General features: G+C 38.3%; 1 long non-coding RNA gene across 1 annotated transcript; it reads right to left on the reverse strand.

Moving 5' to 3' along the window:
• Positions 1 to 13: 13 nt before the first annotated feature.
• LOC107201557 lies at positions 14 to 12,887 on the reverse strand. The gene is made up of 3 exons (XR_001520249.2): positions 12,817 to 12,887; positions 6,820 to 6,895; positions 14 to 97 (listed from the first exon to the last, which is right to left on the reverse strand). It is a non-coding gene; the product is annotated as an uncharacterized LOC107201557 (long non-coding RNA).
• Between the last annotated feature and the right edge of the window lie 1,918 nt (positions 12,888 to 14,805).

Below are 14,805 nucleotides of genomic sequence, written 5' to 3' on the forward strand. Positions count from 1 at the left end.
TTACAGGCTACTGGGAATTGACTCGAAGTGATGCCAACTCGCAGCACCGTCACAGTGACATCGAAAGTCATACTGGCATCTGAGATTATTCTTTTGACTAAAATCAAGAAAAAAAAACATTTCTTGGATGAAAAGGAAAAAAATTATACATAAATCCTGAAAGCAATGGTTCTCAGGGCAGATTCCAGGGTAAATAAAACCATTATTTCATCATTTTAGTAGCTAAGAATTTTAAGTTTCTCCTGCACCCTTTAAGGACTAATAACAATTCAGTGCTCAGAGCTGGCAATACAGGGACATAGAAGGACATAGAATCTATTAATAAAAATCTTCTTATGCTAATGTGGTCCTTGACCCCTGTTAATTTTGATGATCTTTGGGCAGGTTCCTAGTGCTTTATTTTGCTCAATCCAGGAGGTGCAGGAGAGTCTTGGGATTTCTTGGGGTTTTCCTCAAGTTATATAGTAACAAGATCATGTGACCATAATTTCGTGATAACTTTTTACTTCTTTTACAAAAAAAAGTTTTACCTCTACAAGCATATTCAAAACTAAGAAGGCTAAACAAAGAGGGGTTTGCCTCTTGTTAGGTCTGTGAGCTTGTCTGTCTTTGTTTTCTTATTTTGGTATAAGTGATACTGTCATTCCTGACACCAAGTATTGTTTGACTAGAATTATTCTGTCTGAGCAAACATTGACTTTGTGATCTTTATTTGATGTCATGTCAGAATAAGTCAATGGGAAATGGGAGTGCTTAGGATTTGTTTCAAGTTGAGGTTTTCCCATCCTGCTTGCTGTTTTCTACAACAGCAGTGTTTATCTCTGCCCCTAAATGATGGCTGCTACTATCTTCCCCTCTGGGAGGCTGTGGACTCCTGACCGCACCTTTGACTTTTTTGTGTCTGGTCAGCACTGTCATCCTCTCTCCTCCCTCTTACAAGACTTCAGAAGTTAATTTTTATTGTCACAGAGACCAGCCCACAGAAGGCACTGCAACAAAGTTCAGCATTCAAAATAAGGAGTTTATTTACAGTGAGTCTCAAAGCAAAGTAAAAAAATGTTTTTCCATAATGCCTTTCAAGATAGGGGTCTTTTTCCAATTACATTGGTTACCTCAAGAAGCTATCCTGTGTGTGCTTTCCCACATTCTCTTGGTGTTGCACCATCTGAGCCACAGCCATTTCCTTCACTGTAGCTCTACAAGGTATGTACAGGAGTTACAACTCTTTGGCACTTTGGTGTTTTGTGCTCAGAGACCCTCAGTGTTGTATAAAATTTGTTTGGCTCAAGCCCCAGAGCAGGTTTTGACAAGCTGCACAACTTGCAGCTGCAAGGATCCTTAGCTTGGGGGAGACGGCTCCAGGTAAAGAGGCAAAGAGGTTTTCACAGGGTTCCTTCAGCCCTCTCCCCCTTTGTGCACAGCTGTAGGGGAGTGGGTGTAACTGAGTACAGACTGACCTTCATCCCCGACTGATGCCCCTTTCCCCTCCCACAAGGAGCATGAGGCAGGAGCACTGTCCTGCAGGAGGACTGCAGCTGGGACGCCAGGGTAGTTTTTCTCCCAAATTCCTGCCAGTGACTCCACAGAGAGGCATCAGACATCTGAATCACTTTCTCTCGCCTACTTGTGACAACAACATAATAATGATGTCCTTGCATCATACCATTCTATCATTTCCCTCTAGATTTTTTTTATATATTTACACCCAGCATTTAATAAAACTATCACTCTAGAACAAAGAAGAGAACTGAAGGACTCTCAGATATAAGATTTACAGCTGTTATTTAAATATAGATTTTGCAGATTCATCAAAAAATAAGTGTTTCTTGCTGGTTGGAAAGCACCTTGGACATCACAGCTTCAGCTCACAGCAAACACAACACACAATGATAATATTCAGCAATGATGTTCACAGATTATTAAATGCTATAAATTATTCTGAAAATTTAGTTTGATCTCAGAAAACACAGAATCCATCAATTTTGTAAACTATACTGCTCTCAAAGTAGATAATAGAAAGCATTACATAATTTTTCTATAATAGCACAGTTGAATTGAAATGTTAAACAACCGTTCCTAAAATAGCTAATGATTTTAAAGCAATTCATCTTTTCTTAAGAAAAAATTACTTGGTCCCCAAGGCTGTACCTACAAGCTCATTACTATTCCTCACAAAGTTTTTACAGATAGAATCACAGTAAAAGAGACAATTCCTTTATATAAGGCATTGATACCTATCTATTGATTTCACTGTGAGCAGTGTAAAGCAAAACAGACCAAATGTATCCAATTTTCTGAAAGTCTCAGAGGGTAGGAGTGCAAAATAAAATGAGTGGTGTTATTTTTCTGTTTAGATCCTCTTTCTTAAGTTTTGATTAAGTTAGAAAATCCATGGGAAGCTGCCCATGAATGGCTTTTCTCATAAATAAACAAATACTAGTAGTTTCCCATCAATGATGTTTAAAACACATTGTCCTTATTTATACAGGAGCTTCCTCCCGTGTTCCTTCTCTCGTTTTTCCAGCTGCCAGGACTGCAATGTCTCTTACTGCCCTTGCCCACACCACTGCCTTTTCTAATGCCCGCATTACACTCAGTGCTTTTTGCACTCAGTAGAAAAATATGTAAGACACTCAGGGCTGGGTTTCCAATGCTGGAAGGAGTGGGTATATTCCTCTTCTGTTGTCCTCTTTGGAAGACCTGCTCAAGAGCCCTGAGCTAGGTGCTGGGCGATGAACAGCCTGTGAGGGTGAAGGTCCTGGCCACTAGTCCTTCTCAGGGACTCATAGAGAGCCTGAGAGAGCACACCCAGGGGCTCTGGGGCCAGCAAGGAGGGTGAGAAGGGAGACTGAGATGGGTCAGAAGAGTTTAGAGAGTACTGAAAGGGCTGCATTTGACTCTTTACTTTGGATGTCAAATACCTCACAAAATCCATTTGAAAAGCAGTAGTAATTCAGGTAACTGATTCTTTCTTTTAAGAGATACCTACCTTCTACTGACCATCTCAAGCTCTTCTCAGACATAACTAGCAGCTATGAGTTTCATATATAATCATTTAATACCTTAAAATGTATTTCTAGCCACAGCATTCCACTTTCTCATTTGTACATATTGTTTTCCTCTTGCTCAAGTGCCATCTTTAAGTATGAGAAAAGAGAAAAAGACATGCCACCTCACCCTCTCAACACCTCTTCCTATGTGTTCCTTGAATCCAGGCTGCTGTATCTTGTTTGTCTACTCTCCTACGTAAACAAGGGTAATCTTTCCTCATAGGGGAGTGTGCCCATGACTCCTCTGCAGAACACAAAGGAGTCACAGTGAAGCACTTCTTTATCCACAACAGCTCCAATCTCATACAGTATCAAATGGTGTGAAGGAGCACGAAGCCAAGGTGGTTAGCTTGAACAAGCCTGTGTGTAAATAACTCTGGCAGAAGGCCCAAAGGAAGGGGAGTCCTGTTTGCCTGGTAATGAACAAATGGCTGCATTTCCTGAAGGAAAAATATTTTTTTGCTATCTTGAGATTTCCTTTAAAAAAAAAAAAAGTGATTTTCTCCACATAAAGTATTTCCAGATGCAGAACTAACATGCTGTATGCATCAACAGCTTGATAATAACATGTCATCACTTGACCTTGGAAGAGGGTGAAGAAATTAAAAAGGCAAAATTTTCTGAAATTATGCCCTTTCATGGGAACATTTTTTTAAAGACAATGAATCCTGGGAAAATGTTTTTAAATAAAATATTATTTATTTTACTCATTTTAATTCTATTCATTGCTAATTGACTAGCTGAATAGGAAAATCTACAGTGCTGACTAGAAACTCAGGCAAGGGATTATGTGGACTTCTCATGTGAGATAAATAAAGCTTGTAAGGTCTATAACCAGATTCTCTTTGATTGTCCCTTTTAAAATCACCATCCAATTAAGTTTTTGAAAGACTTCTAGGCATTTGGAAAAAATATATTTTACCTTGTTGAGAAGCGGAACGTGTTACTAAGCAATTCTTATTTCTCTTTAAATATAAAGTATTGGCTCCTACAGATTTTGTATACTGGAGTCAGTTCACCCCCTTGCCCTGCCCCATTTTTTCTAGGAACAACTGAAGTAAGAGCCTGCCAAAGGCATGGCATGATTTAGCAACTTCTGAGTTATATATAACCTGAACTATTAAGCTACTTAATTTTCTAAAAGCTTACCTATTTATATTCCCATTAGCCCTGACAGCCTTTCATTTAGCACTTTTTTCAAATAGGCAACTCTTTTGCATCATCTTCCAATTCAAAGAAACCTCCAGTGCTTCATGCATAGAGAATTTCATGTGTGGGCTGGAGAGAACAGAGGGGCAGACCACTCTTAACAGTGAGTAGTGACAATTTTGAAAACAGAGTAAAGAAGATAATCTCAAAATAGCAGGGGGCACTTTGGATAAGAAAAATGGAATTAACTAAGTTGCATCTCTCTAGAATTTCACCATATTATCCTATCTCCATTAGTCCTCTGGCACATGTCATGGGAACCTTCCTAACCACATTGGTTGCTTTCCTGGTTTTGCATCTCTGGAATCTTCCCACAGGCAAGCGCCCCAAGCATCCTGCAAATACTTTCCTTCACAACTGATTGAGAGGGAAGTGTGCCACCTACTGAAGGACCTCAGCCACTTTCTATATGTCTTGGACTTTCTTAAGTTCTTTCCCATTTCTGAACTTTCCAGGCCTTCACACTACTGATTTGAATTAGGAATTAGTCTTTGTTTTATGAAAGTTTGTAAACTCAGCAACTGGAAGGTCATGAAAATGGACATGAGAAAATGTAATCTAGGCTGGTTCTATCTAATTCATGTGTAAGTGGCATAATTTGATAAATCTTCTGTCTGAAAGCAGGTGTTTTACTCTTACATTGCCACTTTTTGCCAGAAGTGAGATCAATATCAAGAATTATCTCTACAAATGTAAGAAAATATTAGATTTGTAGATAATCAGTAAAACACGTGAATGAGTTGGCAGTACTGACATATGTGGTATTTGCAGTTTAGGTGTTAGTTAGGCATTTTTAACAAATGAGTGAACAGCTTCACTGCCAGGCAGTAGTTGCCTCTGATGGTGGGTGCGCTTTGTTCAGTTAATCATCTGGTTGAACAAGCTCAAAGCACACTTTACACTGCTGTTGTCATAACTTGCTGTTTGACACACCTAGAGAGTGTCCTTTGGTTACCTGAGTCTCACACCACCGAGTTATTCATGCGCAGTAATGCGTTATTTTGGCTACCAAAAAAGTTGAAACAGATGTCAGTGCTGTTTCAAGTGTTGTAACAGTGGATCATAAATAAATAATTTAAGAAAAATTTATTTTATTAATATCTAAGAAACTGCTTAACCGATTTTCAATGTTGAGGTTCATCAGAGCCTTTCACTTTGAGTCAGCAATATAAATTTTGTTATGTGCATTACAGTAGATGATCAAAACTTCTAAAATCGTGATTCACTGAAATTAACAGATAATATACACCTTTAAAGTTTCTCACACTTCTATATTGGACTGATTTGTTCCTAAGAAATATTCTCAGTAAGAATGTCATCAAAACTTCTGCTGAGTAATAAAATAATGTAGTTTAGAATAGATATCTTAATGGATTAACAGTTTGAGGATGTGTAAAATAAAAGTTTGAAGTGTTTCTACTGGTTTTGGCAGTCTTAACCAACTTGTCATACACTGCATTAAAATCTCCGTAATACCTGAAACTGTACCCTTCAAGTTTTCACATGTGTACGACATAGAAGGGAAATAAAATTCATTGTCAGCAAGCACAAAACAGGGAGAAATCTAACTCTAGACTCACCATCATGTCTATACCTACTGTCTATTTAAAAAGTTCTGCAAGGCATTGCAGACAGTCTGGCAAAACTATCAGCCCAGTGACCAATGAAAGCACCATTATTAGGAGTAATTCAGAAACAAAAGGGATAAAAAAGTGCTACACCTGTATAGACCTAGGTGGCACACACCAAATACTCTTCTGCTCAGGCACAGTCTGAAAAACAACATGGTGCCATCCGCCCCCCGCCCCCAGTCAAGAAAATGATGAGGTTTAGCAGATTTAAAACAGGCAAAACCCCCCAACTTAATTAACACAGCACATGGCAAAAGTGTAGACCTAACACAGAAGAATGTTGTGGGGTGCCAGACTCTGAATGTCTTGAAAAAAAAAATCTGCCTCATTAGCTGTGAGATAATCCATTACTGGCTATTAAAAAAAGCTCATATTTGTGCAGATGCTTAGGGGTCAGTCCCTAAACCATTCACTGACTCGTTGAAGTGGGAGTATCCTGGAAAAAGCATAGGAGACAAATAGAGGAAATTCTTTCCCTAAGTGATGTAACTGGCCACACTTTGAGGACAACAAATTACATGAAGTTCTCATCTGGCTCTTATCTTCCTACTAATTTATGGTGGGTTGTTTCAGGGGGCTTTTTTCAGTCACAACTGGCCTCTCTTTCTGCGAATGTCTGACAACTTTTGAACTTTAAAAATTATTTTCAGTTTCAAAGATTATATGAGAAGCCTTCAATGAAAATTTCAGTTCATCCTTGAATTATTTTTTTTCTTCATAATGAAAGAGACATTGCAGAGCATGTTATAGTTTCTGATTTAAAAGCCAAAATACATTAAAAGATCTCAAACAGATTACTGATTTGTCATAATGTAATCAAGTCTAATAGCTAAAATATCAATATAAGCTCTATTTTCTGAATACCACATGTTTGTAAATGTGAAATACCCAGGCAGCAGACTTTGTATTACCTGAGTTTTTGAACTTACAATATTTTTGAGCCATTGGCAGCCCAATTAGGTGTTCAGCATATGTCTTGCATTTCAGAATCTATATACCATTCATCTGGAATAAAGAGATATGAAGGGGATGTGAGTCATTAATCATATTCAGGAAACAGGTTTCTGAAAAATTAATACATGACCAGTTGCCAGTAAGTAGCCATCTGCTACATATATGAAAAAAAGTATGTTCTAAAGCTACATATTTTAATGATTGTTTTAAAATGTTAAAATTGTAAACTGTAATGGAAACAATATTTCTCTAATGGAATGTCTAATATCACTTAAGACCCTCTAAGGGCTGTGCAATGATTCTGATCAATGGGAGCTGGGTAAAGTTGCATAGTCAGTATAGCACAGACAAGTCCGAAGTGAAGCTGGTGAGTAAAAGCATCATTACTGTTAAGTGGAGGAATACACCTAGTGATTTCAGTGATGTTCTCTTGGGCTTAAAGTTAAACAAATGCTTAAGTGTCCTAGACTTCACAATTCCATGCCCTCTGTTCTTACAGACAGTGACATTCCTTGCACACATCTAGGAGAAGATGTACAGTTTGGCTCCATCTCTAGTTGACTATTAGTATGCAAGTACATGGTTTTCTTACTTTTTGGGAATATTTTGATTTTTCAAGTGGGTGGGCACTATTAAATTCAAACATGTTAAATTAATTGGATATTGTTTGTTAACAATTTCAGTTGTAATCTCAGTATGAGTAATCACTGCTTGGGGTGGGAGCAGGGTGGTGGTGGAAAGAGTCAAAATTGTGTTCTTGGTCAGTAAGGACATTGTCAGACTGTTTAAGAACCATATTTACCCAAAAACTAAGAATGAAAATTGCCAGTACAATTAAAATGTTTTGGCAAGGAACTAGAACAAAGCCTGGGAAAAGTCTGTTGGTGGATACTGGCATGTATAAAAACAGATTCACTCTTGGGTCTGCAGCTTGCCCAGCAGTGTTCCTGGCTCAGGGTCTCAGGACTGTAGAAATCAATAAAAGAGCAAATTCAAAGTTTCTGTGGCATCTTCACTTGAACCATAAGTATGTTTCAACAATCCAGAAACCTTTGAAACTGCAGAAAAGTTGGCAGCAGCTAACCCTGTGTGCTGTGAGCAATAGGCACTCACAGCCGTATAATAAATTAAAAGAAACTTTCTCTGCTGCAGGTATGTGTAGTCGGTTAAATAATTTAGGTGAAATTCTTTTCCTTCAAAAGATCAAAATTGTGTCTTCAGTTTCTGCACACAAACCAAAATATGGCTAACGACAGTTGATGACTATAGGCAACAGATATTCTGAAGTGTAATTTAACTCTGATTTTGGTCAAAAGATACAATGTAAAAATATTCTAGTAGCCAGATACAACAAAAAGTGGGAATCTCATGGCTGAGCAGAGATGGAGTGGGGTGAAAATCATTGAAACCATCCTAACAGATTGGCCAGACCTTTTTGGTGCCAGTCATCCATTATGATCCCAACAGGACTTCAGAGACTGACAGGTATTACCCATTTAAATGAATATAACAAGATATTGCTTACATACATTTGTGGATCGCCCAGACTTGTAGATACTGAAAAAACAGAAAGTTTCATGTTTGGTTTCAGTGAAATGCTGTTAAGTGAAATCATGAATAAAATCTTCTAGTTAAAGAAATATTTGGGGTTAACCAATCAGGTAGCTGGTGAACTTGTCTACAGTTTGGGATCTTTATTTACATTGTCTCATACTTGCTATCCGACTCAAAATGCAGTACTCACAAGCTTTCTTACATCCCTTATCTGCCTTTCCAAGGCAACAGGAGACAGGAGAGCAATGAGAAATGGTACAGAACTAGATTTTTCCTCCATACCCTAGGTTCTGTTAACAGAACAGGTTGGTATGGAAATCTGAATCCAAACTTATTTAAAGATATTTAGGCTTTCCAATTAGGTTCTCTTTAATTTTCTATGGAACTCATACAACACAGAAGACAACAAAGCTCTAGCTATAGTAGTCAGTGAACCACATGCCATTGCTGCTCCCTGAGAATTTGTATCATTGTTGCCCTGTATCTTTAATGCCTTCCCAAAATAGTGTGGCACTACACACTACCTAAGAGAATGAAAATATTCCAACCAGCAAGTTGAGAGCTGGCTGGCAATGTGCAGAGGGGAATGAAATACATATTGGCAGGAAGTGAAAAAATAAAGTTATGCTGGATGGGAAGAGGAATACTGAGAAGGAAATTATCTCAATTCAGGAAGCTCTTAATAATATGTTTAAAAATAAAGCATATGCTCTAGTATTTTCTTGAGCCTGTGTGCCTCAAGTTAGGCACATATTTCAGCATCTTGCTGAGCTGGGGCTCTGCAGCGAAGTTTCACAAGCTGCTTAAAGTGACATAAGTGTATGGTTCACTGGGAGATGTGAACCTCCCTGTCCCAATGTCCCTAGCCTTGTGGTTCCACCACCTCTCTCTCCTCTCCTGGCACAAGTACCTGTGGGAGCTGCACTGTCAGCAACATCAGCAGTGCATTTGCAATGGGGGCTGGAGGACATGAGCAGGTGGGGAGAGGGTAAGACTGCCTTCTTCTGCGCATGCAAGTGAGCTGGATGTAAGCTAAAGACACTTGTCAAACTGCACTCTGTGTGTCCTCAGCCACTCCACTCCTCTTTTAGCAAAGTCAAACAGAGAATTCAAACTCATCTTGGATGGCCTGTCTGGGCCATCACAACCTTTTGCTGAAGTAGTTAAATAGGCACTACATCTCCATGTAGACATGTTGTAAGATACATATACTTCTCTGTGACTTGAAAGAAATGAAAAAGTATTAATTTGTGTTTGCAGAACAAACACTTCTAAAAATTGTGTTTGGGTTTTTTTTGTTTGTGTTTTTTTTTTTTTTTACTGGAGAAGTGCCTGACAGATGGTTTGAGTGAGGAGTGGTGAGGCACTTAAACCAATTTCCCAGTGTTCTGTCAGCTATTTACAGTTCCTGTTGCACACATTAATCTTTCATAATCTTTCATAAACTTCAACTTTACCTTTCAATGTATAAGGAAAAAAATGTTAAGATGTCCCATACTGATCCACTGCATGATACTGTTTAAGTTATTGGTCTCCATCATTCAATGTACAGTGCAGATAAAGGCTAGTTCATTAGTCAGGATGAGACAATAAAATAGCACTAACCATTTAAAACCTATTAATCTGGATAGCACCATTAGCATAAGCAATATTTTATTATTACCAAATTAAATCCATTATAAGTATCTTGAGTGTCCAATCAGGTTCATAATAAACTATCTACCCAAATGACTGTACTCCTTGATGGAATGCTTTTGGGATTGCTATGCATTAATCTGACTTTTAGTGGGCTGTACTGTTATTTATAACAGTCAGATAAACTGACTTTCATAACATGTAGAACAGCTAACATTTTAGAATAGTTATAATGGTTTCCTAGGTTCTGTGATAAGTATTTTTTTCCCTCTTTAGGGGCTAAAAGGCATTTTCTACCGTATCACAGTTCCATTGGTCAGATAATCCCTGATCCACATGAAACCTAACTATGTCCTTTTTCCTTCAGATTTTACAGGACTTATGCTAAAGAAAACAGCAAGGAAGACAAAACTTAAAATACTTGAAAAAAACCCAGGATGCTAAATGGATATTCCAGATGACAAGACTAACGTGTTCTCATTGTTCCCACGGAGTTGGAGCCCTGCTAGCACTGGCTGAGCACAGCACACTGGATGTACTAGTCTGTCGGAACAGACTAGGATTGAGACTGCTCCTCAAAACATACTTTAGCTATTTAGAAGTGACACAATAAAGTTGCAGATTTACTAAGGGGAATTTTAAGAAGAGAGGTAGGGGATTTTAACTATTTAATAGAAATGTGTAATTTATCTTGCTAAGGACATGGGTAGGGTTTTCTGTCTGTTAATTTTAAATAATTCGTCTGACTATTTTAAAAATCTGCTATTTATTGTAAATGCTACATATGCTAAATATTGTGCATATGTATATTTAATGCATGTGAAATGTAGGGGTCAGTTAAAAGGGAACTCTAGAATCCTCCAAAGGCTTTGCCAGTGGAGGCTTTCTCTGTACTGCAGTTACTCTTGCTGTAGCATGTGACTGCTTCTAAAACATTTATTCTCCCCAGTCTCCTGTATAAGCAAGAAAATAGACCTCTTTTACAGATGGGAAGTTGAAGGTAAAAAATTATTACTTCACTTTGCACTGGCAGGCAAGAAAATCACCAAGAGCAGACCTTCCTGGTGCTTTCTGTGACCTTTTTTATAGAATGGATACAATGTCTTCCTTTTTGGTGCATTTACACTACACATTTTGATGGGGTCAGTGTATAAGACAGAAAGTAGAATCAAGAATTTGATTCTATTTATCAGAAGTCAGATGTTAAGCAATTGCTGTCATTGTCAGTGATTGTGTCCCATATATATTTAGAGATATATAGATATAAAAAATTATTTCCCAGCACTCTTCTTCACACAGTAGAGCTATGCTTTCACAGGGACAAAGGTGGGATAAGATGTTTGAATCCTACTGATAGGAGATTTTTATCACTGCTTTGAACTTCTTTAATGCCATTGGAAATGAATGTGGTAGGATCAGCATCAGGTTTAACTGGTCCGCAGTCTCAATCCAGTACCTTACTCCATTGGTGGGATTATGGGAAAGGAATCAGAACAAACACCCAATTCACAGGGTATCAGGAGTCTACTGAGGTAAATTAAGTTGCAGCACTGATAGGCTGGCATGGGAAGAAGGGGACTGTGTTACTTTCATTTCCCTGTTGCTTCCATTTTTCTGTTATCTGCCACATCTTGGTACTCAGCACAAGTTTCTTCTTGAGGCTGTTGTGATTTTCCCCTGAAGTAAGAAAATATATGACTGGGTCTTTTCTGACAAACTGACAGGGCAATAACTTATATACATGAATCAGATTAGTTGACAGTAAAGATACATGGGATGTGTTATTTGAAGGACATGAATAGTTGTTGTTATTTTTCAGCCTGAAACAACTTTGCTCTCCTGAATGCAAAAACCTGCCAAGAAAAGTAGAGTGAACGTACTTCAGTGTTATAAAACCGACAATAAAATATGCCTAGTATTTTAAGCTGGCCCCTTACTCCTTTTTCCAAGGTTCAGCCATAACAATCATTCTTCTGAAAGTCAGATTGTTTTGTGTGATTTTCCAACGTAGCATGACTCAGTTGCTTTAAAGTCTTTGAAATTCAAGAAGGAAATAGCCTAATGAAATCAGAAGCAAAATCTACTGAATTTTAAATCACCGGCCATCTCTCAGGCTCACTGTTTTTCCCTTATGCATGGGTAAATAAATTTAATTTGAGGATAAGAGACGTAGCTTTCTCCCACAAAATTAACAGATTAAACAGAAGTGAATCCTTTTCTGACAGTCCTGCAGGGAAACAGTTTTTGTTGGTTAAGCTGAACAGGCTTGCATTCTGATCTTTTTTGGCTATGTTTTCACTACAGTCAAAGCAGTTTATGCATCCGTAAAGACAGAGAAATGCCTACTTCATTTCCTGTTCCTCTTTTAGTCTTCTTTTAAAGCAAAAGCATATTCAGTGAGCAGCAGACTTACATGATTTAAATAAGCTTTATGATCAATGCAGCAAAGCTAAATATGTTCCCTGGTTTCTTTCAGTGAGGCTTCTGTGAGGCTAAGCAGGAACCCTGTAAGCTGTGGCTCACAGGGTGATGCTGCACCTCTTGCCTCCTGAATGAAAGGGAGAAAGCTGAGGGGACAATGGCACCACAGGTTTTCTCCTGATTTACTGCTGGCAGGATTATGACTCCTGTGACTTACTCTGAGGTTCACCCCAATCCCAGACTCCCAGGGAAGAGGAGCTGCTCTGGGGGAAGCCAGGCTTTCAGCCAGGCATGCAGGACCACAGTTGAGGGAGAAGCAATCTAGGCTGGGGCAGACACAGCCAGCGGGACACAGGCCTGACCTGATGGTGAGGAAACATCTTTTGCAGGAGAACCTTGCTGCAACCAGACCAGGGACCTTCTGGCTCCTCTGAACAGAAAGAAATTTTGCTCTTGGTGCTGTCAACAGCCTTGATGTGGCATATTTTCCAGTTTATCCAGTCTATATTTTCATGAGAAGGGAAACAAAAAGGAAGTTTTTGTTAGCAAGGGAGGAGATAGCCTCAACTATCAATTCCCCATGGCCATGACTCCTCTTAACCAAGGAAGAAAATTATTATTAATGGGAACCCCAATCTTTGCTCCCCAGCTTCATGCAAGTGATGAACATGACTAACATGACATGAGGCAGAGAGTAGAATCAAACTTGCCCCCTCACTATCATCACATCAGCGCCTTAAAGTCTAAACTATAGACTAGTCAAATTTTCTACAGATGACACTTTTTCCTTTGCATAAACTGTCAGCAGCCAAAGTCACAATAAACCCTCAGTCCTGCTTCGGAGATGAAACCTGAACATTAATCTTCAAAAGAAAGTATTTTATTATTTATGCAAAATATACAGTCACCAAAAAATTTAGAATCTTTCCTCACCCAAGCATATCCTGTAAGATATAAGATAGAACAAGAAGTGGAAGTTGCAGATTATAGTCTGTTCTACTGGGCAGAATTAAAACAAAGTTTCTCATATACTTCACGATTTCTTTAACTTCTGGATTATTTGGGGAAAAATTGTACCCTTTCAGTTTCTCGTGTCCATTCTTTCCTCTGCTCTCACCCATCTTTCCCATAGTATAATTCTTCAGGTCACATAAAAAGGGTTTTTCACATTTAAGTGATTTACATACTCCCTTACAGACCAACAGTTTGATGTCAATTTGCTATCCACTTGCAGCCACAAACCTCTCACTTTGAACACCAAGAACTGAGGGAACCATGCAAAACAGGATAGCAGGACTTGAATATTGTATTACCCATATAAAGCTTAAATGCAATGGGCTATCAGAAGTAAGAAGGATCTTAGGAGCATCAAAGTAAAAACAAAAGCATTATGTAAGGACAAATAAATCATTAATTAGATTGATAGAACCTACAATGGAAGCATTTTATTTCACTGAACTATTTGTAACAAATACATATTTGTAACAAATTTATACATAAACACTGTCGATCAGTACGTAATCTTCCTTATGTACCAATGAATTACAATCACAAATTTCTACCTGTAGGTGGAAGTTTCACTGGCAGTCTAGCATAGTGGCTGTTTCTATAGATTTGTGAGACAACTTGGCCAGCAGTTCTGCAATTTCACATTTGAGTTCCTTCAAAATATTGGCTGAATGCCAACCTGCCCTGGTGACTTACAGATATCTGTCTATTTGATTTAATTCCATTTGGATCCCTGCTCCTATAGCTGAAGGAAATGGAGCAGGGACTTGAAGTCTTTGTGTCACCCACATAGCCAAAATAGTAGTGATACATTAAAATGGAAATCTGAGGAAAGAAAACAGTCTACTGATTCTATCCAGTCACCCTCACACAATCTGCATTGTGCTAAAATCATTGGACAAAGTAATGACAGTGATCATAATGGCAATAGTGAGACCTTGATTTGCACATCTGTCAGAGCAATGCCAGCCTACTTATGAGATGATAAAATGAGCTAAATTAAGAATGATCAGGGAACCCCATTCATATTATTGAAGCATCATACAGTAAGTGCAAGAGACAGGTGGCATAAGTGCTAAAACAAGGATGGAGAGTGTGTGCTGCAGGGAATCAATCTACTGCATTAATGGCTAATGGCACACTCAGTATTTATCCATTATTTATCACATAAATGAGTATGTACTGTCTAGACTGCAGAGGTGCTTTAATAACTAGAGTGACACTGATTACTGAAAATTAAAAAATGAGAGCTGATCATAATAAATGAATTGAAAATTAGCAAATGGTAACAAACTCCACGTGGTCTATCTGCTCAAACTAATACATGTGAAAAAAGCCCTAAT

Source organism: Parus major, chromosome 3 (assembly GCF_001522545.3).
Source record: "Parus major isolate Abel chromosome 3, Parus_major1.1, whole genome shotgun sequence".
Lineage (NCBI taxonomy): Eukaryota > Metazoa > Chordata > Aves > Passeriformes > Paridae > Parus > Parus major.